The sequence below is a fragment of the Equus przewalskii genome, chromosome 8, assembly GCF_037783145.1.
Source record: "Equus przewalskii isolate Varuska chromosome 8, EquPr2, whole genome shotgun sequence".
Classification (NCBI taxonomy): Eukaryota; Metazoa; Chordata; class Mammalia; order Perissodactyla; family Equidae; genus Equus; species Equus przewalskii.
The window spans coordinates 43,505,256-43,529,745 of NC_091838.1; positions in this window are offsets into that span (position 1 = coordinate 43,505,256).

Here is a 24,490-nt window from a genome sequence, read left to right on the forward strand (position 1 = left end):
GATTCCTTCCATATTCCATATCAGTTCACTCCTTTGACTTCAAATTCAACCTTATCTTTGCACTTGGGATTCCTGTCTTCTTCTGAACATTCTCAAGGTCTTCTCCTGTGCACGTCCATTGGTGGACCCAATGGTTGGCCCACCATGCCTCACCTCCCCATGCCCTGGCACCTGCTCCCATTTGTCTTCCTAATCTGTCCCTGGTGTCTGCTACACCATTTCATCACATCTCCTGTAACCAAAAAGAGGGATCTCTTTTTTGCTGCCTCCCTTCTCCTGCTGCACTCAAGATTTAGATAGGTGAGCTTCACTCCCTCTTAATTACTTCCCTCACTTGCGTAAGATCTGCTGAAAATAACATCGAAGTGTGAAGCTTACAGTCCAAGCCACACTTTCATCTGAGAAGACAGAGTTTGTACTTAGTTGTCATTGGAAAGCAAACTTTATTCTGGCCATTATATAATCAGCCACACGGTCCTAAATTCTTTCATCTTCCTTTCCCTTTGCTGCTTGATTAGTTAAAGGCACTGCACAACAATTTTACACATGGTTATCTCTTTACATCTTGGCCATATATATAAGCTAGAATAAAACGTGGCTCAGGTGGGATTTGCTGTTTTCTTATGTATTTAACTGGCAAAGCTTCAAGTAAGAAAGCAGTGCCACTACTCTGCATGAGAATGTTTAGATAAATAATTGTTCGGATTCTCACTTGAAGCAAGGCCAGTTTGTTCTTGACAGTCCTTGAAAGTTTTTTTTTTTCCTGGTCACCGTCAATTTAAGATGATCTGGCAAGTGACCAGATTGCCTCTATGAGAATTACAACTTATTAGTGTCATTGCTTCTTCCACTGTACAAATGGTTGCTATGTTTTGAACAGTAACCAGGCAGTACTTAGACCCAATCAGCCTTTCTAAATATCCTTTGGGAAGAAGATCATGCACATTTATTTGACTTCAAGATATGAATCTCCTCTCTCGGTTTTCTGAGTGAAATAAACTTACTTTTGCCTTTAAATTTCCAAGTCAATAGATAAGTAACTTCCAAAGACCCATCCCAGAAAAGGCTCTGTGTGCAAATCCAGCCACTGGTCCCCGGGAGCTTCACCAAGATTGGCATTCTTTCCCTATACGTGAGTCATAGGAGGGATATGAGCTCTGCTAGGTTTCAGCTGGGCTTTTCCCAGTGACCAAGGGGCACTCTCTGCTTGAATCTACACTGTATTATCTTCAGTTCCAGCTGCCTTCTTCTACCAAACTCAGTGTCCTCTGCCACTTGACTTTTCTCTGATACTATAGGCTATTGGAAAGAACTGGTGTGGCTAATTGAATTTTTTATCTTCTCTGCAGTGATTTTTAGTAGTGGAAAGCAGATGATTATGCAATAATTGATGATTTAGCCAGCCCAATTAAGTTGGGGATATCAGGGAATTAGAAATGTATCCTGAGGTATCTGCTCAATAGGGTTCCTTGAATATGGTCTAGAGAAAAGACAGAGCTCCACAGACTGAACTTATGGTGAAACTTGTGGAAATAAGTGGTCTTACCAGAAAGAAAGTCAGAATCATGGATTCAGGAATGCCAGATGTATTATAGCTGCTCATTGCTTACTACTTCTAGTTATTAAAAAAGCATTGCAAAGATTTTGAGATATTTTGAAATGAATAGGAACTTGCTACCTGAGAAGCTATCCTAGTTCCTTCTCTAAGATGGGTAGAGTATGCTGAAGTGGTTGGGATGAGTTTCCCTTTAAAACATGTGCCTCAATGAGAGTCAGGTACACTCTTGGTTTCATGGATGACCAATTGTGCAACTTGAAGTTGGTGACTTAACTTTCCTGTTCCTTATTTCCTTTTCCTGTAAAATGGACAAAATGATCCCTGCATCTGTGAGAAAGTATGTAAAAATGACCAGTATTGTATTTTTTACGAACATATCCAAAATTTTTGCCAAAAGGATTTCCCTCAATTAAAATGGGCAGTAGCATAATAATAGTAGGACACTTGAGCAGTTATTTAATTCTTTAGTGGGATGGATTTTGTTACAAACACCTAAATCAAACAAAGATTTAAAAGAAAATTCTACTTTTTCTAATAATAATGTTTCTATATAAAGTTCACCATTACTAATACGTTGAGATATTGTGTGCATGTGTGATCTGGAATACCTCAGCCAAGGGCTGGGAAATATCCTTAGTAATTAAGTGAAAATGCAGTTCACCTTGGGAATGAAGGAAATAAGTATGTTTGAGAATAATTTCAACATTCGTGCATGGATTTGGGACGGGACTGCCTTAATGTTGTAATCCTTTAAAAAGGTTCTAAATGAGTAGATAACTAATCTGTCTTGCAGAAAGCCTTCTCAGATTACTCTGAGTGTGTGCAGGATGGTTCTGACCCTACTTGAGAACTTTATTGTTCAACGTGCCGCTCATCATCCAACTGAGACTAAGCCAAGTGGAATGAGGGAAGGTTAAATGGGAGATCTTTGTGTTTTCAGACAGTTTTTATGCTTCTAGGAAAGTTAATTAGGAAGTGAAACCTTTAGCAGTTGGCAGTGTGCATTGTTGGCTACTAGGGCATGGTGACAAATAGCCCTGAAAGGTCTTCACTTTCTTTTGTAAACAGAAAGGTAAGGAATTTGCACAAAAATGCACTGGTGAAGATCTGCTTTGCGTCAGGGTCTAACCGCACAGTAAACAGCAGAAATAACTTGTTTCAATAAAGGGTGGTGTTGAAACATTTATCAGCAAGTCCGTTCTACTGGCTTCAAAAGGTATATTTGGATAAGAGAAACCTTTGCCCAAAAGAACACAATCTGAAATTTAGTTATAACATTTTCTTCATGTCAAGGTCAAGAAACTTGAGGGAAAAGTTTGACTTTCATGTAATCATAAGTTTATCTCTTATTAGGCTGGGATATTATGACTAAGTACTTCTTATTGGGGGTAGATGTGGTTGGAGGAAAAGAGAGAACTCTGGAATATTTGATCTTGAATGGCTTAATGAATTCTATTACTTCAGGTGCCCCTTTCTTCCTCTTCCTCTGGATATAAGTGTACTGGTTTCCATGGGAAGAGCTTTTAAAATGAAAAAACGTATTGTTATGATGAGAAAACATAACAAGATCTAGACTGATCTAATAGAAGCAAAGGCAATGCTGGGAGGAAGTTCGGAGCCTGGCCCAGGAAAGGCAGTAAAGAGCTTGAGATGCCAAATTTAAGGGAGTGGGATTGAGCAACGCAAGTAGACAAATTTGAAATGGAAGAGAAGGAAATGAAATATTTGCATAATAGTTTCCAATTTGGGGATGGGTACCAAAAGCTTGCAAGAATTACAGAGAAGCAAATACAATTGGTTTTTAATCCAACAGGATTTGTTGAAGTCTCATTTTCTCTCCTCCAGCTAAGGAGCAACCTCTTAGGAAGGCTGTACAGCACTGTCCAATGGAACATTCTGAGATGATGGAAAATGATCTTCTGTGTTGCCCAAACTGTGGCTGCCAGCTGCATGTGGCTACTCAACACTTGAAATGTGGCTAGTATGACTGAGTAACTGAATTCTAAATTTTATTTAATTTTAAGAGCCACATGTGGTTAGCGGCTATTGTTTTTGGCAGTGCAGCTAGGCTTTACCTGTTCAGATTCTATACCTCATGATCAAGTGATGGGCTTTGTCATAGACAGAAAAGATAGTTTTGAGAAAATTTGAGTGCTCTGCCGAGAAAGGACAACTTCTTGCCTTAAATCTGTGACTATACCAAGTCTCTCAATTTGCACTAATGCAAATATTTCCTGCTTGTAAATATTTCATACCTGTTCACCCCCTTTGCGTACTCAGGATCGGCAGTGCACCAAACTCACCCTCTGCTGGACTGGCCGCATGGGCCAAAGGAAGAGAAAGGAGGCTGCTCCAGCAGAGGATTAAAGAGCATGCTGTTTAAACTGAATTAGATGGGATCTTGGAGTTTCCACTTATTTTGGCCTTTGAATAACTGCTGAGTTGCCCAGATTCCACAAAGAGTAGAATTTATTGAGTATAAAAAAAATACAGTTTTTTGCCAAAGGACTATTAGAAATTTGTTACAATATGTTATTTTGGTTTCATTGTGGATTTTTGTTGTTGATTTGCCTTCTCTTTGGTTTCCTGAACAATCCATGAAACACGGTCTTTCTGTACAAAGAAATATACTCACAAGTTCATATGGCTAGGTAAAGCAAAATGTTTGTAAAGGAACAATACACGAAAAGGGACAACAGAGGAGCAAGAGGGAAATGTGTGGACTAAAGCCTTGGTACAAATATTGAATAACATCTGGGGATTAGTTATCTCTAAGTATTGTTGATAAAAGGCTGTATGATAAGTCTTGGAGAACCATTAAATTGCCATCCAATCTGGAATCCTCATATGCTGAATTAGGATAAGGGACTTATTTTTAGTGGATACCTAGATACTAGAAAGGTTTTCCATACTATCAGTATAATTCACTCTACCTTGACAAGATCAGTCAACTAACCAGCTCAAGCAATTAACCATTCATCCCTCCATCTTTTCGTCCTTTCCTTTGTTTTCTGTTTCAGTGACAATGGGTATGACAGATTGAAGGATTGTAGCAGTGAGCAAAATCCTAGCTTCCATTTTGATAAAATGTTTAATCGTTTTACCCCATTTCCTTTAGCTCTGACCATTTATGCAATCCCAATTCCTTTAATAATGAATTTACAATTTATAACTGTAATTCTTGCTCTTAATTTATGAAACAAAATGCTGTTGAAAACAAGAAAAGTTGCTCTGACCTCACTACCTTGCCCTCGGTGCAATTTCATCCCCTCTAATCTCAGTTTGGAACTCTCTTCATTCCTTTTTTTTTTTTTAAATCTATTCTTGCTCTACTAAAGCACATATTATGTATGCGTTATTCGGTGTGATATCTCCAGTACCCAGACCATGACTGAAAAATAATTGTTGCTAAGTAGATATTTATTAAATATTGTTTTTTAAAGCATAAATATCTTCCTTTTTTTCTGTAATCTTCTTTCGGAATGGTGGTATTTAGTAGTGTGATTGACTCACGTCTGCTCATGAATGTATCTACATCTAGACTTTATATAAATTCTTCATGAAGTATTGCGAAATATTTTATATAGTCAACTTGAAAGAATGTCTGGGATTCTGAAGGGGCATCTTAAACTACCTCTTTGCAAAGAGTCTTTATAAAATATGACCTTCAACATCGTTTATGGGATGATTGTGTCCCCTCCTCACTAAGAGTCTCTGATATTCTTTATCCCTTCCTAATTTCCGTAGAACTCTTGGGGCCCAAACAAAGGAAGCAAGCTGAACTTGTTACATTAGCCAACTAATCAATCAACTAACCAACAGGGCTTGAGTTCCTCACATGTGCAAGCAGCTAGTTGACGTGATTTGACATTGGTTTGCCTGCCTTTGAACCAAAGGCCATGTTACTGCAGAAGTGTAAATCCCTGTGCCTCCTTTTTCAACACACCTGTTTGGTTTAAAAACAAATATTAGATCCACCTTCCATAGAGAACAGAAATTTTCTCCACTTTTTAATGGCTTCCCAAATGTCTGGAGAATTTCATAGTATTAGTGAATATCATGAAAGAGAATAGGAAGTAAAAAAAAAGTGAGAAAAAGAAATTTTTACTGCTTCAAAAACAATGGCAAGTCCCCTGAAGTGGTAAATGGACCATCTGTGTGCCTTGGCACAGAAAGTGTATAATTTATTTTAAAGTACCAGGTATATATCTGTCCTCTTAAATGTCTATCTGAAATAATGTGTGTATTGTATATGAAAATGAAGCCGGGAGACAGAGTGGACTTTTTAAAGCATAGTATGCTTATTTACTTCAAAGCTATTATTCTTCCTGTCAACATGAATAAAATTCATTAACTCTGGTAAGTATAAAGAGTCAGGCATTTTCTTGCAATAAGGAGGGTAAGTGGATCACACCTTGAAAACCTGCCTGCTCCCATTTGGAAAAGCACTGCTTTAAATCCTAATCGTTTTATTTGAAAGTCTACAGACATTACAGCGGGAAAGGGAAAGCTTAAGTTCTGATGGAACACAAAGTAGTGTGAGGATTTGTATCTCCGGGCACAGCAGAGCCCCACTGATAGTTTGTCTAGGTGCTCAGTATTAAACTCAGAGTCAAGGGAAATGATCTGTTTGTAGGGAGTAGTTATCAGAGTTGATGGAATAGAGTCGAGTGATCCAGTAACATTTTAGCAAAACCCAAGTTTCTGGAATCTCTTTTCTCGTACCCTTGCTGCTGCTGCATTTCTGCCAGGCTGGTCTCCCTTCAGTTCTTTTGAATCCCTAGATCTTCCCATTTTCTGTTCCCTCAGCCTAGAATACTCCTCACTAGACAATTTCTGGCTATCTTCCAGTCTCAGCTGAAATATCTCCTCCCCACAGGAGTTGTTTGTCCTTTGACTTGATTATGTGGTGTGTGTTTTGCTTCTAAAAGATATTTGTAAGAGTTGGAATTTTGAAGTTGGACAAAACACAAGTTATTATCATTTATGATCAAACCCAAAAAGTAGCTGTTAATTTATTATTGATTTTTAAAAATCATCTCTCTGCTACTGAATAATATTTAAGACATTAGAATATTTTCATCTGCAATAATGACTGTTTTTTGTCTCTGGTATTTGAATTTCTTCTCTTCATATAGTGGTGATTTCTTCTTTTTTACTTCTCCAAAGTTTTCATAATTTTAGCTTGGTTGCTAGATAAATTATAATTTAACTCTATCATTTTTTCTCTTTCTCATATTTCTATTGCAAGTATAATGTATATACTGAAAAGAGAATGAAATATACACATACAGTTTAACAACTCATTACAGAAAAAAATCTATGTAACCACAAGCCACTTATTGAAGTAATCATTATTTTTACTTTTTAATGATTTCCTTCTTTCTTATACTATCTTTACGCATACTTAAACTGTATAATTTAGTTTTGCTTATCTTTGAAATTTACTTACACAGAACAATACTGCATGTATTTTTTTGTGGCTTGTTTCTTTCATTCAATATTATGTTTGTGAGACTTATTGATGTTTTTCATGTAATTATAGATCATTTCCAGAATTTATTTATCCATTCTACTATTAATGGAATAAAATTTGGGTTCTTCCAGATGCGTTCTTTTGGCTATATATCCTGGTGTACATGTACATGGATTCCTCTTGTATATATATGCTTAATTTTGTTGTGTCATTGGGTATTCATTTCTTCATTTTTATTAGGTAATGATAAACTGTTTTACAAAGTGCTTGTACCAATGTATACTTCTACCAGAAAGATATGAGTTCTCTTTGCTCTCTATTTTTGCAAATATTTGATATTATTAGGCATTTACATTTTGCCCATCTAGTGAGTATAAAACATGTTTTTAACTTATATATCCCTGATTACTAAAGAGTTTTCATGCCTTTATATATGATCATTTGCCATTTGGATGTCTTCTTTTGTTTGTCCATTTTCCTTTGGGTAATCTTTTTTTTTTTTTTTAAGATTGGCCCTGAGCTAACATCTGTTGCTAATCTTCCTCTTTTTTTCTTCTCCCCAAAGCCCCCCAATACATAGTTATACATTTTAGTTGTAGGTCCTTCTCGTTCTGCTATGGGGGATGCTGCCTCAGTGTGGTCTGATGAGTGGTGCCATGTCCACGCCTAGGATCCGAACTGGTGAAATCCTGGGCTGCTGAAGTGGAGCCTGCAAATTTAACCACTCAGCCATGGGTCTGGCCCCTATCTATGTTTTTAAGTTTGTATGGGATCTTTACATTATAGTGTGTTGGTGAGGAGGGGCCTCTATTCCACTCAGTCATTCAGAGACCCAGGCTCCTTCCAACCAGAAGCTCCATCATCTCCTAGGACCTTGAAGTCCTCCACCATATCCTCTGCATTTGGCTAAAAGATGAGGGAAGAGACATAAGGTGGGAGAAGGAGAATCATGTGGGAAGTTTTATAGGAGTTGGGCTTGGTAGTGGTATATGTCAGTCACTTCTACCTACATTCCAATGGCCAGATGCCAGTTATGTGGTCCCTAGGAAATATAGATAAGGCTAGGAAACGTGTTCTTAGAGTGGCCACAACGAAAAGGATACTGGGTTCATGAACCTACAGCACTGTCTCTGTCATGTATCCCATGATCATGATGACATTCTTTTATTATTTTCTAAAAGCTTTATAGTTTTTTCATTTTACATTCAAATGTTTAACCAATTTGGAGTTGATTTTTCATTTTTGTGTATAATGTGAAATAGTCATCCAATTTAATTAATTAATTAATTTTGACAATTTGGATGCCAATTGTTCCAGCATCATCTTGAAAAGCCTGCCCTTTCCCCTAATTTGTAGTGGCTGGCACCTATCATAGACCAAGAGTCAATATATGGGTGGGTCTTTTTTGGGCTCTTATTCTGTTTTGTTAATATGTATGTCTCTCCCAGTGTTGATACCACATACTTCACATAATAGTCATATGCAATTTATGTACAATTCTTTTTTTAAAATGAGAAACTGAGGGATAAAAGTCTATCTATAACTGCCCTCCTCAGGCCTTGAATAAGGTATGTAAGAATTGTATGTCTCATGTCTCTGTAATGGAGAGGATGATAGACTAGTAAAATGGTTGATGACTTAGCTTTAATTTATAAAAGCTACTTATTTTATGTTAAATAAAATTCACGGGCTGGCCCTGGGGCTGAGTGGTTAAGTTTTCATGCTCTGCTTTGGTGGCCCAGAGTTTCATCAGTTCGGATCCTGGGCGCAGACATTGCACCGCTCATCAGGCCATGTGAGGCAGTGTCCCACATGCCACAACTAGAAGGACCCACAACTAAAAATACACAACTATGTACCATGTGGCTTTGGGGAGAAGAAGGAAAAATAAAATCTTTAAAAAATAATTCGAGTTATTTGGGCCCACAGAGCATTTATATTTTAGTTGATTATTTAAATTTTTTCTTCTAAATAGTCAAAAAAATTTAACAATTTAGTACATCTGACTTATCATCATCTCTTATCCTCTTTTGGCTTCCCTAATGACTGCATTCTTTTTGGAAAACTGTTTAACATGAGACACTCCCTCTTACAAGAACTTTTGTTTTATTTATATTCCTACTCATTTTATGTCTTCCTTTTTACTCCTGTTTAATTTCTGAAAGTCTTAATTTCTCTTAAGAATTTGAACAGCATTAATTTATTCAGAAGGATCTTCAGCCCTCTTTGCTAAACGCACTATTTCACTGTTTTCTCAGTTGGTTTCCTTTCCTTTTTCTATTTAATTTAAGAAAACTGAGTTGTTTTTTGCTTTCACATCTTTCAAGAGTCCCCTATGAATCCACAGGATCTATTTCTTGGTGCTTACATTTTTTTTCAATGAAACTATAGCTTATTTCATCTTTTTGCTGTTCCAGTTCTCTTCTACACTCATGCATTTTTATTGTTTCCTCCCCTACACCAGTGGTCCCCAATCTGTTCCCTCATGAGCCTTGAGTGGCTCACAAAGCTGTTTCAGGTGGCCCATAAGCTGCCTGTCAGCTCACTGCTTCTGCCTTCACAAGCAAAGTGGTCCACTGATGAGGCCTTCTCATGCTTCCTAGCCACTGTCAGAGCTGACGCCCACCTGTTTCAGTTTCTCCCTCCACCACGGAAATAAACCTTCTTTCAAGTTTATGTCTCATAGCATTATAATTGGGGCATATCAGAGCAATTTGAATAATAAAAAAGAATACCCTAACAAGTCATACCATACCAACAGGAAATTCACATTTCCTTAAGACTTGTGAACAGAGTATGAATTTCACAGACACAAACTCAGATATACCAAAAAAAAAAGTAATGGATTTATCTATCTATAACTAAACTCATCTTAGATTAAAAAACCCATCTTGGCTTGGTAGTAGAAAATATAATCTTGCCAGTTCTAGAAAATTCACTAACTTCCAGTCTACTACTTAATCCTTTTGTGGGGAGAGTGTGATAATTAATCAGCCAAATCAAGATTTTCCCCTTTATCTAGATTTTTCTCTTCCTTCTGGGTTGGAGGTGGGTGTGTATCACATATGACATACATAGAGGGTGGTGTGAGGAGGTTGGCATGTGTCCCTTGAAGGGGAGGAAGACATTTCCTCTACCCACTGTGGGTTCTTCTGGCCAGAGAACGAATTAAATTCACATGAGACAGAATAATAGGAAAAAATTAAACAAAGCTTTATAACATGCATACATGGGAGAGGCTCAGGCAAGCTGAGCAACTCACCAAAATGGCTGAAGCCACCACCTTAAATATCATATTCAGCTAAAGACAAAGGAGGATGTTTGGGGTGGGGGGAGTCAGTTACAGGAGGTTACCAGACAAGCACAGTAAACAGGAAAAAGATTATTATGCAGACTTAAGTCCTTGCCTTCTGCATTGATGAGAGTTTCTAGAGATAAGGTCATTCCCCCTTCTTCCTGGTACAGAGAGGGAGACACCTTTACAAATGGAGATTTCCTTTACAATGTAAATGTCTCTCAACAAAGGGTAAGTAAATTCTACTTTTCAGTTGCTTTCCTGTCTGCAGTTTATTAAAAGTAACCAGCCCCAACTAATCCTCATGCCAGAGACATATCTTGAGGTGGGCAATTCCAGGCCCCCACACCCTGATCACCTCTTGTCCTGTTGGCCTCTTCCAGATGTAATCATCCCGTGAGGGCTTGGGCATTGCTGTCTAAGTCTGCATCACTCACTGCTGGTGTTAGCAGTTCTTCCATGGCTCCCAGGTGTTGGCTCCTCTCACTCTGTTCTCTCCTGACTCTATGCTGTCCTCATAGAAAGCAGGAGGCCTCTTTTGGTTTATTTCTGGTCTGTCAGCCCCTCCATCCACCTGTGTGCATGCTTGGGTGGAGGAGTGTGTGAGAGCATGAGGCTGGAGGTTTTCGCTCCAGCACTCTGGAATTTTCAAGATTCTGTGATGCTGCTTGGAGGTCTGTCTTCCTAGAAACCTTCTTCATTCGTTGCTTCTTTACTGCTTAGGAACAAGGTGGGAGGTAGAGCTTCCCTATGTGGCTTGTAGTCTCCCAGCTGATGCTCTGGGAAGCAGCCAGGAAATGGTTGATTCTGCTCAGGAACCCGTCAGACTTCTCTGAAGTTTCTATTATCATACTGCTTCTGGGGTCCAGATTGGCTGGTGGTGCTGTGCTCTTTCCTCTCTTTCACAAGCTGATGGAGCCCTCTTTTCCTTTTGCGGGGTGGTTGGAGTTACATCACCCTGCAAGTGAAAGCTATGGCTTTTAAGACTATTGTTGCTGCTCAGAGTTTACAAAAATTGATTTCAGAACTAAAAAGCCAAGAATGTAATGTTTAATTGTCTCTCTCTAGTGCTTTCCCTGAGGGAAGTGCATATTGAAAAATCCTACTGCCACTTGAACGGGAGGGAGTATATGCAGAATAGAACACCCTACATTGTTTCACATTAAAATGTTACCCTGGAGCTTTGTCTTCCTCTATAGAACGTATGTATGTGATAAACACCCTGGGAAGGTCTCCCCGCCATCGTTCTCTCCAGTAGTGCTATCATATTGGGAAATCCTGTGACTTGTAAATACATGAAAAGATGAAATAATTGTAAGGAGCCCCTAAAAACCATGATATTCCAAGTATTTAGAAATATATCTTTTTACTTGTAATTTTAATTATTACAATACAGCATTTTAATGGGGGGAATGTGATGGAGTAGCTTTGAAGTTAGACAGATAAGTTTTAAATCCTGGATCTGGCACATAGCGGCTGTGTGAGCTTGTATAACTTACTTAAACCCTCTAAACCTTTATTTCCTTATCTGTAAAATTGAGGGTAACATCTTTTCAATGCTGTTCTATGACACACTATTTAGGAAGAACATAGTGCAAAAAAGAGAGATTTTGTGGTCAAATAAAGTTGGGAAGCACTAGAAAAAAGCACAATTAAATAAATATCTTCACTCTGGTACCTCCAAAATCCTGTGTTCAGCTAATTTGCCTTTTGATTACGCAAGAAGGGAACATTAAATAGTGGTTCTTAGTTTCAAGCAACAGAAACTCATTCTGATTGATGTAAGTAGAAAAGGAAGGTATTAGAAGGATATTGGGTGGCTCAGAGAAATGGCAGAAAGGCTGTAGAGCCAGGTTTGGAGAAAGGGCAGAAACAAAGAAGGTTGGGGGCACCAGGACCACCTTCATAGACTAAGTTAGTCTGGGGAGCACATCCCCCCGTCACTGAGTCCAGGTGCCCTGCTCCACTGGCTCTGCTGTGGATGCTGACACTGGGTGCTGCTGCTGCCCTTGGGAGCTCATTGGTGACTTCTAGGGTCACCTCCTGCTCCCAGTACGGATTCTCCACAGTCTTGGTTCTTTGTCTTATTAGCTGCGGGTCTGTGGTAGCCTCAAGAATAACCTCCAAAGACACCCATGTCCCAATCCCCAGAACTTGTGAATGAATATGTTATCTTACCTGGTAAAAGAAATTTCACAGAAATGATTAAGTAGAGGATTTAGAGTTGAGAAGATTATCCTGGACTTTCTGGGTGGACCCAATGTAATCAGAAAATTTCTTGTAAAAGGGAGGTATGGGGATCAGTCAGCGGTAGGAGATGTGATGACAGAAGCAAGAGTGTGAAGTGATATGTGGTAGCGGCCATGAACCAAAGACTGCAGGCGGCCTCTGGGAGCTGGAAAAGGCAAGGAAATAGACTCTCTCCTCGGAACCTCCAGAAGAAACCAGCACTGCCCACACCTTGATGTTAGCCCAGTAAAACCCCAAATTTTAGACTTCTGTTCTCCAGAACATTAAGAAAATAAATTTGGATTGTTTTAACACACTGTTTGTGATAATTTGTTAAAGTAGCAATGGAAAATTAATACAGGATCCTTAAATCTGATTGACACAGTCTAGGCTATGTGTCCAAGACCCTGAAAGGAAGACTGGGAAAATGAGCCTGAGGAGTTTTCGGTTTCTCTAGTGGGGAGTGGCCTCTACTGTCACCAAGATACATGAAAAAATAAGAAATGGATTCTGATAGTTTACCCCACCCACCCAAAGACAAAAGTTACTACCTATGAGAGTACTGAACAGTCGTTTTCCAAATGTGTTAGACAGCAGAACCTCTATTTTCTATTTTTTCTTGGGGCATTTCCAGAATATCATCAAGGCTGAATTAGAAGCAATGACGATAAAGTTCATGGCATGTAGTATTCTCTCAAAAAGTAATGATCCCTTTGTGATTGTTTTTGGTAGTTACAATACCAAAGCAATCAACAAGTCTAATGACTGCAGAAAACTACTGTTCTATTGGTCTTGTGTATAAAAAAAAGGCTGGAGCACACTGTGGGAAAATTGGGGCAGTGGAGCACCTGTAGAGGATAAGGGAGAAAACGAGGAACCGGGCATGAGGAAAGATACAGAGTAGCTTGGCAGTGCTGTTAAGTTCTCCCTGTGGGGAAGGAATGGAGTCAGGCAGGCAAGAGTGGTAACTATGGAAATACTCCTGAGACAATGAGGGTCTGGGTCCTGATGGTGGCAGTGGACATGGGGAGTAGGGGTTGCTTATGAGGGACTCTGTGAAGGAAGGATTCACAGGGCTTGGTGACTGACTGCCACGGGGGACAAAATAAAAAAAACAACCAAGATAGCTGCAAGGTTTGAAGAGAAGGGGCCACTCCAAAAATGGTAGTGCTAAAATGGAGACTGAAAAAGGAGCTGTTTGGGGCAAAATTTTCGTTGGTTTTGGATTTCCTTTAGGACATTTGAAACTGGGGCTAGAAGCAGTTCAAGTGTTGGCCTTGCAGATGTAGCTTTGGACACCAGCAGGATGGATAGGCTGGACACCAGCAGGATGGATAGGCTGGCTCAGACTTTAAGAGTGCATGAACTAGCTGAGGAGCAAGAGAGGAAAGTAGGTGCATCGGAATCTTAGTATAAGAATCTCAGAATTTTGAGATGATTTGATTTAACCCTCTCTACCTATGGACAAAGAAATGAGGCCCAGAAATTTTAAGTGACAAGGAAAAATAATCAGTAAAAAAGTCTGAGAATGAGCAATCAGAGGTGTGACAAAATAGGAAGGTCAAATATCACAGAAGCAAAGGAAAAAGGACACTGGAGCATCAAAGAGGGACTTGAAAGAAGCTAACACAGTCGGAGCCCAATCCCATAGGTTTGAGGTGTGATACTAGATGTTCTTTACATGTATTAGCCCATTTAGTTCTCACAGCATCCCTGCAGTGTAAGATATTACTGCCGTTTGACAGTTAGTGAAACTGAGGCTATGCAGCTTGTGATCATGCAGCTTGTGAGTTGTAGAGCTTGGATTTGACTTCATTTGCTTGACTCCAAAGCCTTGCTCAATTGTAGGAAATTTTTAGAGAAGGGGAGCATAGGGGAGAGACATCTGGAGGGACAAGGATTAGTTCAGGAGATATTTCTGGAACTCCCTGAAACTAACTCCTATGTGCAGATCTTTACATGGTCTGCAGACTTGACCCAGACAGGAATATTTTACCACTGGTTGAAAATTCTGAATACAGATTCTAATATAGTAGTACAATAATTCTAATGCAAATTCTAAATAAGATAAATCAATCCCAGGTACAGGGGTCCCAGCACGCTGCTCAGTCTAGCTGGAGAGGAAGCTTCCACTGGTGGTAGATCCTCTTAGTCTAGTTCCCTGAAAAGTTTGTTTACTAACCCAGACCTTTCCAGATCAGTCTGGTTTCTCTTTTTGGATCTCCAGGCCAGATCTGGGGCATTTCATCTTCCACCTTCTGAATGTTCCACCCTCAGTCATTTCTCATCTGCCTCAAGTCCTCAGGTCTACCCAGGTCGCCCTACTGACAAAAGTCCTCTTGAGATAACTTTTCTCTTGATTCCTATCTTCTACTTTCCAAACTACCCTTTGATTCACTTCCCTACTTAAATAGTAGCTTGTCTTCAGCTTCTTACCTATCTTACATTTACATGTGTAAGAATCCAATACACATCTCAATATACAGTGTACTGCAAAAAAGGCATGTATGCAGTTTGGACACAAATAAGACCAGGGCCATTTCCCACGGAACAATCGATGATAGAAAGGGACAGCATATTCAAAGAAGTCATAGATTTGGAAGTGAGATTTCCGAGTGGCAATGAAGTGGATAGTATGGAAACACCAGAAGCAGGTATAAACTATTAGCTTGAAAACCTTGGCTGAGGGGAAAGAATGGGATAGCAGTTGTCAGGGCTGTCTTGTTGTTGTTGTTGCTGTTGTTTACTTTTAAGTAGAGCCTGCCCTGGTGGGTACGATAGAATTGGGAGAGCAGAGAGCATAGTGATTAAGAGCTGTAGGTCTAGAGCCAGGAAATTACAGGCTGGAATCCCAGACTCTGCTTCTTAACATTAGGTGTTTCGGGGCATGTTTCTCAACCATCCAAGTCCTTGCTACTCAAAGTGTGGTCTGTGGGCAAGCATGCACCCACATCACCTGGAGCTTGTCAGAAATGCAGACTCTTGTCCTTGCTTCAGGTCTGTGTATTTTGAAAAGCTCTCTGGATGGTTCATATGTACATTATGGTTTGAGAAGCACTGTTCTAAGCCATAGTTCCCTCATCTATGAAATAGGGATACTAGTGATAAAGGGTAGTGGTGAGGATAAAAAGAGATGATGCATGTCAGACACATAGTAAGCGCTCAAGAAATGTTTGGTTATTATTTTTGTTATTATGATTGAGGTTGAAGAGGAGAGAATAACTTTGGCAAGACTTTTCCTTAGCAGGAGAGTCAAGATAAATGCGGAGTGTAGCTGGCGGAGTTAGCTCTAAGGAGAAGCAGGACTAGATTTTCCACAGGAATGTCAGGAAAGATGCTTCTCTCCATTACCACTCTCTCTTCCAGGAGAGGCAATCTCTGAGCCCCAGCTCCACTTCCTCAGGATCTTCAGTCCTTCTAATTCTCTCCAGAGTATTAAAATTCCAAAAATTGTGAAGACTTTCTTTAAACACCCTGTAGAAAGTAAATTGATTCACTAAAGACATTTTAGTGAATTTAACAGCAGTCAGGCGTTAGTATTAAATGTGGGTAAAGGCACTGGTTTTGACCTGGTACTTAAGTATTCATTTGAATTTTGCTTAAATTGGCGGTAACTCTTAAATGTACGGTTTTGTGAAGGAATAGACAGTAAAGATAATGTTATTTCTGTTGTTTCCATGACAACGGACATGCTTCACGGAATATATCCATCACGTGTAGTCTTGAACCATCTGGTTTCTAAGTCCTTGGTGAAAACCCTGTAGGAATGAAGTGTAGGTAAACTTTAATCAGTTTTATAATTACTGTAGTCCTGCAAAAATTATTTAACTTGATTTTGCAGCTGCTTCGACATAAGGCCCAGAGGTCTCATTAGAGTTTTTATTGCCACTTTTAAGGAGCAGTTTAAGAATCATTATTGTACTTTAGCTGCAGATGCCACTGTTTCTGTTGTAGATTCTGAGACTAGGTTGCAGTGACATCACACAAAGACGGAGAAAGGTCAAAGTTATTTTTTCCAACTGGATCTGTCAAATATAAAAATTAACCATACTTTGAGCTGGGTTTTATGTATTGGTAATGTATGTTTATGTTAGAGTTTCTGTCAAAACAGGGATTAAAGATGAATGTAGCTAATTAAAAGAACATTTGCTTAGAGCTCCTGGTAATAGATACCTCTTTGTGAGGTCTTGAGGTATGGCTTTCTTTAAGATCTGATGCAATTTGTGTGACTGAATCTGAAGGGGAGAGGAGACTTTCAATTTTCTGAAAATAAAACACGAGTTGAAGAACTATCCAGTGTGAGTTCTAAGGAAATAACCCAAGTAATGTTAAGTTCGCATATATAGTGAGCTATATAAAAGGCACATGTCTAACCTATTTCTGACCTTTCATCCCACCAAATAATGTTTCCCAGCAAAGCCTTTGAAGCAAGTCTGCTCTGTCAGGAAGTGATACCTCTTAACTGATACTGGATGAGTCAACATATGTCAAACTGAGCCCTAGATGATTAAAAAATAAAACAAAAACTTTCAGGATTGAATTAGGCAATTGTTGCCTTTTTTCTTCCTTGTTTCTACCAGGCAGTTTGACCTTCACTGCTAATGACTATGTTTTCTTGTTGTTCTGTAGAGAGGGGGATAGAAATGTGGGAGCCAAAGCATAGTTTTTCCTACTTCCCATCAACCACCAAAGCCAATTGGATTTATGGTCCAAAAGATGTAGGTCAATTCCTAGGAGTTAGAAGGCATCTTATAAAAGTGGTAGCGTAATTGTGTGTGTCTGTGTGTAGTTCTATGTAATTTTATACTGTGTATGGATTTATGTTACCAGAACCTTCATTTTTCTGGGATATTTCTGCCGCATGTGGAATTCCGGCTTGACAGGCTCTTTGGAGCACTTTGGAGATGTGAGTTTGTGATCTTCTGCTTGCATGATTTCTGATAAGAAGTCTACTGTAATTCTTATCTTTGTTCCTCGGTATGTAATAACGTATCTTTTTTTCCCCTCTGGCTGTGTGATGGTTAATTTCATGTGTCACCTTGATTGGACCAGGGATTGCCCAGATATTTGGTCAAATGTTATTCCAGGCGTTTCTGTGAGGGTGTTTTTGGATGAGATTAACATTTAAATTAGCAGACCAAGTAAAGTAGATCACTCTAATGTGGGTGGGCCTCGTACAATCATTGAAGGCCTGAATAGAACAAAAATACTGACCCTCCCCCAAGTAAGAGAGAATTCTTCCTGCTTGATGACCTTTGAATTGGGACATTGGCTTCCCTGCCCCCGACTTCAAACTTGAACTGAAACATCTGCTCTTGCCAGGTCTCAAACCCGCTAGTCTTCAGATAGAAACTATACCACCAGCTCTCCTAGCTCTCAGGCCTTTAGACTCAGACTGGAACTAAACCATTAGCTCTCTTGAATCTGGAGCTTGGCAACTCACCCTGAAGACTGGGGACTTGCCTGCCTCCATAATTGCATGAACCAACTCCTTATACTAAATCTCTTTATGTTTCTCAAGAACCAAAAAAGCGACAGCATCATTTACTTCAAGAAACCCATTGCATCTTTTAAGCTACATGTTACATAGTGTTATACAAAAGAACAGTTTCATCTACCAATGAAGAGATTTAAATGTTGGGTGTGGGGTGCAGTATAATTTCCAAATAAACCGTAATACTTGCAAAAGGTTTTTATATTTGAAACCATTTTATACTTATGGGGCTTAGGGACTATCAGAGTGACAATCTAATCATCAGAGTGATTCAGAGCGCATTTCTAACCTCTGGTTTTACTTTGACATAAATTAGGAAGTGCTATTCCATAGATTTAAACATTTATTAGCTTCAAACCCCTTGCCAGGAAAACATACACATGGCACAAACAACTATATAAAGTGAAAACCTGCACTGATTTTAGTAAAAGGTCCCTTTGAAGATTAAGAATTGCCAAGCTTCTGGATGTGAAATGTAAATTTTTGGTGCGAGATTACCCAGAGAGGTTTATGTTAGGGAACTTAATTGTGAGTATAGTACTTCTACCACCAGAGGGCTCCATATTTTTTCTTGAACACAGAAGAGAAAAAGAGAGGACTCTTGGTATTTAAGATAAATTTCTTCCTGATCTCATATGTCCAAGACATATACTGCAGCTTAAAGTCAAAAACATGGGTTTCCATTCATCTACCCCAAGTTTAAAAGATATATAGGGAAAATTTTGCTTCCAGGTTTCTAGGGCAGTTTTAATTCTTTTATGGAGATCAAAAAAAAAAAAAATTCTTACAGTCTCCTATATTTTGCATGTATGAAGTTGAGATTCTTATTTCCTTGACAAACCTTGAGGGTTCCCTGGAGTCAAGAAAAAGTGAGGAGAAGGAAGACGGTGATTTTGGCTGAGTTAGTCGACCTAGTAGGAATTCCAGGACACCGTGAAGAGTAAACTGACCTTGTGGGAAGCTGTGCAGCACTCAGGTGCGTATCCAGCCAGTGCTCTGCGCGCAGGGACAGGCTGAGGAAGGCGCCCTGCGCAGGGAAATGGATTCCACGACGCGAGTAGGCAAACTATTTCCACACATGCAGCAAGAATGAACAACACCGAATAAGAGAGTAGATATTTCAGAACATAAAGATCCTGTAATAAAATTTGTGTTTGGATATAAGTGACTAGAATTTATTGATACTGAATGTCTAAAATATATGTCTACCTACTAGTGTTTCTATTCATTTATCACCAATTTATACCTCACATTTTCTCCAAAAATGATTTAAAGCAGTTAATCCAGTGATTTTCTTTTTCAGTGGCCTGTGTGATATCCCAGAAACTTCACAGTGAAAAGTCCATTGACTGGGAATTATTTCTGGTTCTGACTCTCACAAAACTAGTTCTGCGATCTGGAGTAAATCATTTTCCCTCCTTGGTCTTCAGCTTCTTGTGCATACATCGCTTTGTTGAGATGTCACTTACATACCATAAAATTCACCCAGTGTGAAGTATAGGTCAACGATTTTTTTAGAAATGTTATGGAGTTTTGCAACCATCACCACAATCCAGTTTTAGAACATTTTCATCACCCCAAGAAGTTCCGTCATGTGTGTTTGCATTCAATCTGTGCTCTGCCCCTAGCCTGAAGCAATCAGTAATCTATTTTCTATCTCTATGAATTTGTCTTTTTTGGAACTTTTGTATTAATAGAATCATACAATATGTAGTTCTGCTGTGACTGGCTTCTTCTACTCAGCACAATGTTTTTGAGGCTCATCTATAGTGTGGCACATATCAGTGTTTTCTTCTTTGTATTGCCGAGTAGTAGTTCATGGTACGGATATGTCACATTTTGTTTAAACATATTTCACTTGTTCCAGTTTGGGGTTATTATGAGTAATGCTGCTATGAACATTCATGTACAAGGCTCTTTGTGAACACATGTTTTTATTTCTCTTGTGTATATACCAGGGAATGGAATTGCTTGGCCATATGGGAATTGTGTATTTAATTTTTAAGAAACTGCCCAAATTTTCCAATATGGCTGTACCATTTTACATTCCCATGACCAATATATGAGGGTTCCAGTTTCTCCATATCCTTACCAACGCTTTTTATCATCAGTCTTTTTTATTGTAGCCATTCTGGTGGTTATGTAGTGGTATCTCAATGTGGTTTTAATTAGCATCTTCATGATGGCTAATGATGTTGGAGATTTTTGCATGCTTAATAGCTTACTTTTATATCTTCTTTGGTGAAATATATATTCAAATGTTTTGTCCATCTTTAATTGTATTGTTTGTCTTCTTATCATTAAATTGTAAAAGTTCTTTGTATACTCTGAATATGTCTTCTTTTAATTAATAAACTATTTTTTAGAATAAGTTTAGGTTCCCCACACAAATGAGCAGAAAATATAGAGTTCTCATACACCCCCTGTCCCAACATAAGCACAAATTCCCCCATTATCCACATCCTACAAGGCAGTAGCACATTTGTTACAATTGGTGAATCTACACGGACACGTCATTATCCACAAAATCCATAGTTTATGTTAGGGTTCACTCTTGTGTTGTACATCCTGTGGATTTTGACAAACGTATACTGACATGTATCCGCTATTGTAGTATCATACAGAATAGTTTCACTGCCCTAAAAAGACAGAGCATGAAATCTGCAGACATCCTATGTTCTTATTCAGACTTCTACTAGCTTATCATGAATGAATGCATCTCAATGCATTGTTTATTTTTGATCAATTTCCAGAGCCCTTATATGCCTATTTTTGACAGTTTTGTTCAGTTTAAACTTGTTTTCTGGGGAGAGAATTTGCCAATCTCTTAACTTTACCACAGCCAGAAGTCCCAGCCTGAATCAATTTTTAGTTCACAATTATTGATATCTATGTTTTTCCCACAAAATAACGTTCTCTGTATCTCTATTGAAACAATTCAATAGAGAGAATATAATAATATCTCTATTGAAAGCATTAGCGATGCATATTTCTTAAAATAATCTTCTGTTATAGTCTTTAGAATTTTCTTCCACTCATTGATGCTTACTCTGCAAATCTGATGCTTCGAATTTCTTGATTTGACCGTAGGTGTTAATAAAAGATGGTCAGACAACAAGTGCTCTTCTTCTCTCTTAATATAGTTCTTAAATGGTTTGCTAACTTAGCTATTGAGGAGTTGCCATTGTTCAATTATCCCACCAGGATTAATAATTAAACTTGTTCATGTGCCTACAATGACAAATATCACAACTGTCAACTAGATAACATTGTGAGAGTCACTTCAATTATAGAGATATTCAAATTTGAAAAATATCCCTCTTGGAATTGATGAAATATATTAATATTATAACCCAATTTAGTCTAGAGAAGAATCTTGGATTAGATAGTTTTTATTGCATCTTATCCAAGAAGCTCAAGAGCCTGGAGAAAACATGAGGTCCTTACCTATAAAGGGATTGTATACATGGAATTATCTTTCAGAATGGGCTCAGAAAATTGTTACAGAGAGAATCTGGTTTATTTCTTCTCTGTGTTCACTTTTATTGAGACTATGGTTTCATTCAAAAGACAGTAAAAAGTTTCACTGTGATTTGAGTCAAGGAAAACAGCAAAGCCATTAGAATAACTTGAACCACATCAAAATCCTGCCTGTGGTGAACTCTCATGTTGGAAGTTGGTTTTAAACTATAGAATGGATCTATTTTCGTCTGGAGTATCAATGCTTTTTAAAATTACCTGCCACTGAAAGAACTTGAGTAATGTTCATCTTGTCTTTTCTTGTTTTGTACTTGGTAAGCAAAAACCCTTATAAAAATTAAGATCATAGCAGAAGAAACAAAAATAGAAGAAACAAGCATTTTTATCCTCATCAGTCACTTCTGCAGATAGGGAAGTACTGTTTTGCACCTTTCTCAAGTGGTTTGTGTTATGTATCTATTATAACCTCAGAACACGTGACTTTAGGGAGCGCTTGATAATTGATGAGAAAAATGAGGAAGGCGCAGTGCCCAGGGTTCTGACTTCTGGCCACATTGACAATCGTCATTAGGGTGTAATTTATAGAGTTGGAAGGAATTGTAGAGATCATTTAGACTTGGTGACACAATATAAAGGCCTACAGAGGCCAGAGAGGTAATGCAAATGAGTGGAGATGGCCAATTCTATGATCTTGTCTATTTTTCTCGAAACACGGTCCTCTAGTATATAGATGTCTTTTCTCCACTGTTGACAGCAACATGAGTAGGGAGAAATATTTCTCTAAGAAAAACAGTAGTGCAAGTGAAAAGGTATATTCAGGCTGCTCCAAGTTTTTGTAAGTGACCTGTTTTTAGAACACAACAACACTGATTTATTTATGTATTGTCTATGGCTGCTTTCATGCTATGACGACAGAGTTGAATACATGTGACAGAGACTGTATGCCTGTAAAGCCTAAAATATTTACTATACAGCCCTTTATTGAAAGAGTTTGCTAACCCCTGATAAATGGCAACTCATCCAGCGTCAGTGATGGGGAGATAGAAAGCGGTGGGGAGAGTATGAGCTCCATCTTAGTCGATTGTTGCCCTGTGTGAATTGACTCAGTGTTGCTAGATCTTCATTTATAAAAGAAGCTCAAAATTTGAATTTTAAGTGAAATTTTCCTATCTTTAAAGATTGGCTCAAGATTTTATTTAAATACTGTCAGCCAAATCCTCAGAATCCCCCATATGAATCCCGGCTGGATTTTGCCCTCAGACTGTCGCTTTATGACTTAAGAGCATTTTTCTTAATTGAGTTATTCTATTTTTTCTTTCTAGAAGTTATGTTGAAATTTAAAAACAATCTACCATGCTACTTTTTATAGTTTTCTTACTCCTTGAATATATTTTCAAGCTTATCTTTTGAGTGTGGTTGTTTTATACTTTGCATCTGATAATTCTAGTATCTGAAGTTTTCGTGGATCTGTTTTCTGTGGCTTGTTATTTCTGTTGCTTATCACCCATAGTGCCTTCTTTTCTTAAATGCCCAGCCATCTCTGACTATAATATATTCATCATACAAAAAAGTGTACTTGTAAGAATATTGAGGCCTAGGATGAAGACACTTTCTTCCTGAGAGGATTTTATTTGCTTCTCTCAGACCCATGAAGGAACTAAAGTCTGGGGCCACTATCATACAGGTTCACGACTTCAGATTTCCCGAACTGTGGAAAGTGGATTGCAAGAACATGAGAGAGTAGGTTTATCTTAAAGTTTCAGATTACTGTGGGGATATTCTTCTATTAAGTATCTCACATTATTTGGGTCTAGGCTTTTAAATTTCTATCTCCCATTGAGGCCAGCAAAATCAAAATCAAAATTTGTTGGAATCAACAAATGCCCTCAAGGCAAAAGCAACTTATTTTCTCCTTACTGCCCTGGTTCCTTGTTTACCTTCTGTTTTGTCCTGATAATTCCTTACTCTCTTGATAGGTCTTTGCTGTTCTTAAGAATATATTTTTATATATTTTCATTTTAAGTTTTTAGTGAGAGAGATATCCAGATAGCAACTCATCATTAGCAGAAACTGAAATCTGATCTATTTCAACTCTCTCATTTTATAGATGAGAAAACTTTAGGCTCAGAATGTGAAGTGAATTATTCAAGACTATACAAATAGCAATTTGCAAATCTTGTATTAGTACTTTGTTCTCCTGACTCCCAAACCAGAATTCTTTCTACTCTCTACACTTTCATTTAGGATGTTAGTCAGTGGTATGCTGACAAATGTTTAACAACTGGGTTTCTGGGAAAAAAATCCTGATCGTTGTCTTTGACAATTTCTATGGTGTAAATACTCCCACTGTGGCCAATTCCAAGCTAGCAACTTGATGACACTGAATACAGCATTGAGAAGAAATGCACACGGTTGGCTCTCATGAGCTGGTACAACCTGGCTCCAGTATACCACTGTACCTACTTGAGAGAGAATGAACATTTTAAAAAATATTCCTACATGCCAGACACTCTACTTATACCGTTGTGGTTTAATTTTCACAACAATATTGCGAGGCTGTTATTATCATAATCATGATTTTATAGATAAGAAACTTGAGATTCAGAAAGATAAAGCTGTTCACTCAAAGTCACACAGCCAGCAAGTGGCAGAACTAATTTTGAAGCCAGGCCTGTGAGATTGTCAAAACTAGAGATTTTCCAATATGCCAGCTTTATTTCTTGAGTGATATTGTAGACATAAAATCTCTTCATAAGATGGAATAATTGGGGGAATAATGGAGATTTTCTTTCCAAGTGATTCCATAAGCTGCTTTCTCTTATCACCTTCTTCTGGCTGGTTTTCTCTTAGCTCTACTACACCTTTCCAAGAAGGGGTAGCTAAGTTAATGTAATGTTTTCTCATTCTTATTCTGTCTACGACGATTCTCAAGATTACTCTAGATTTTTAAACTAAAAT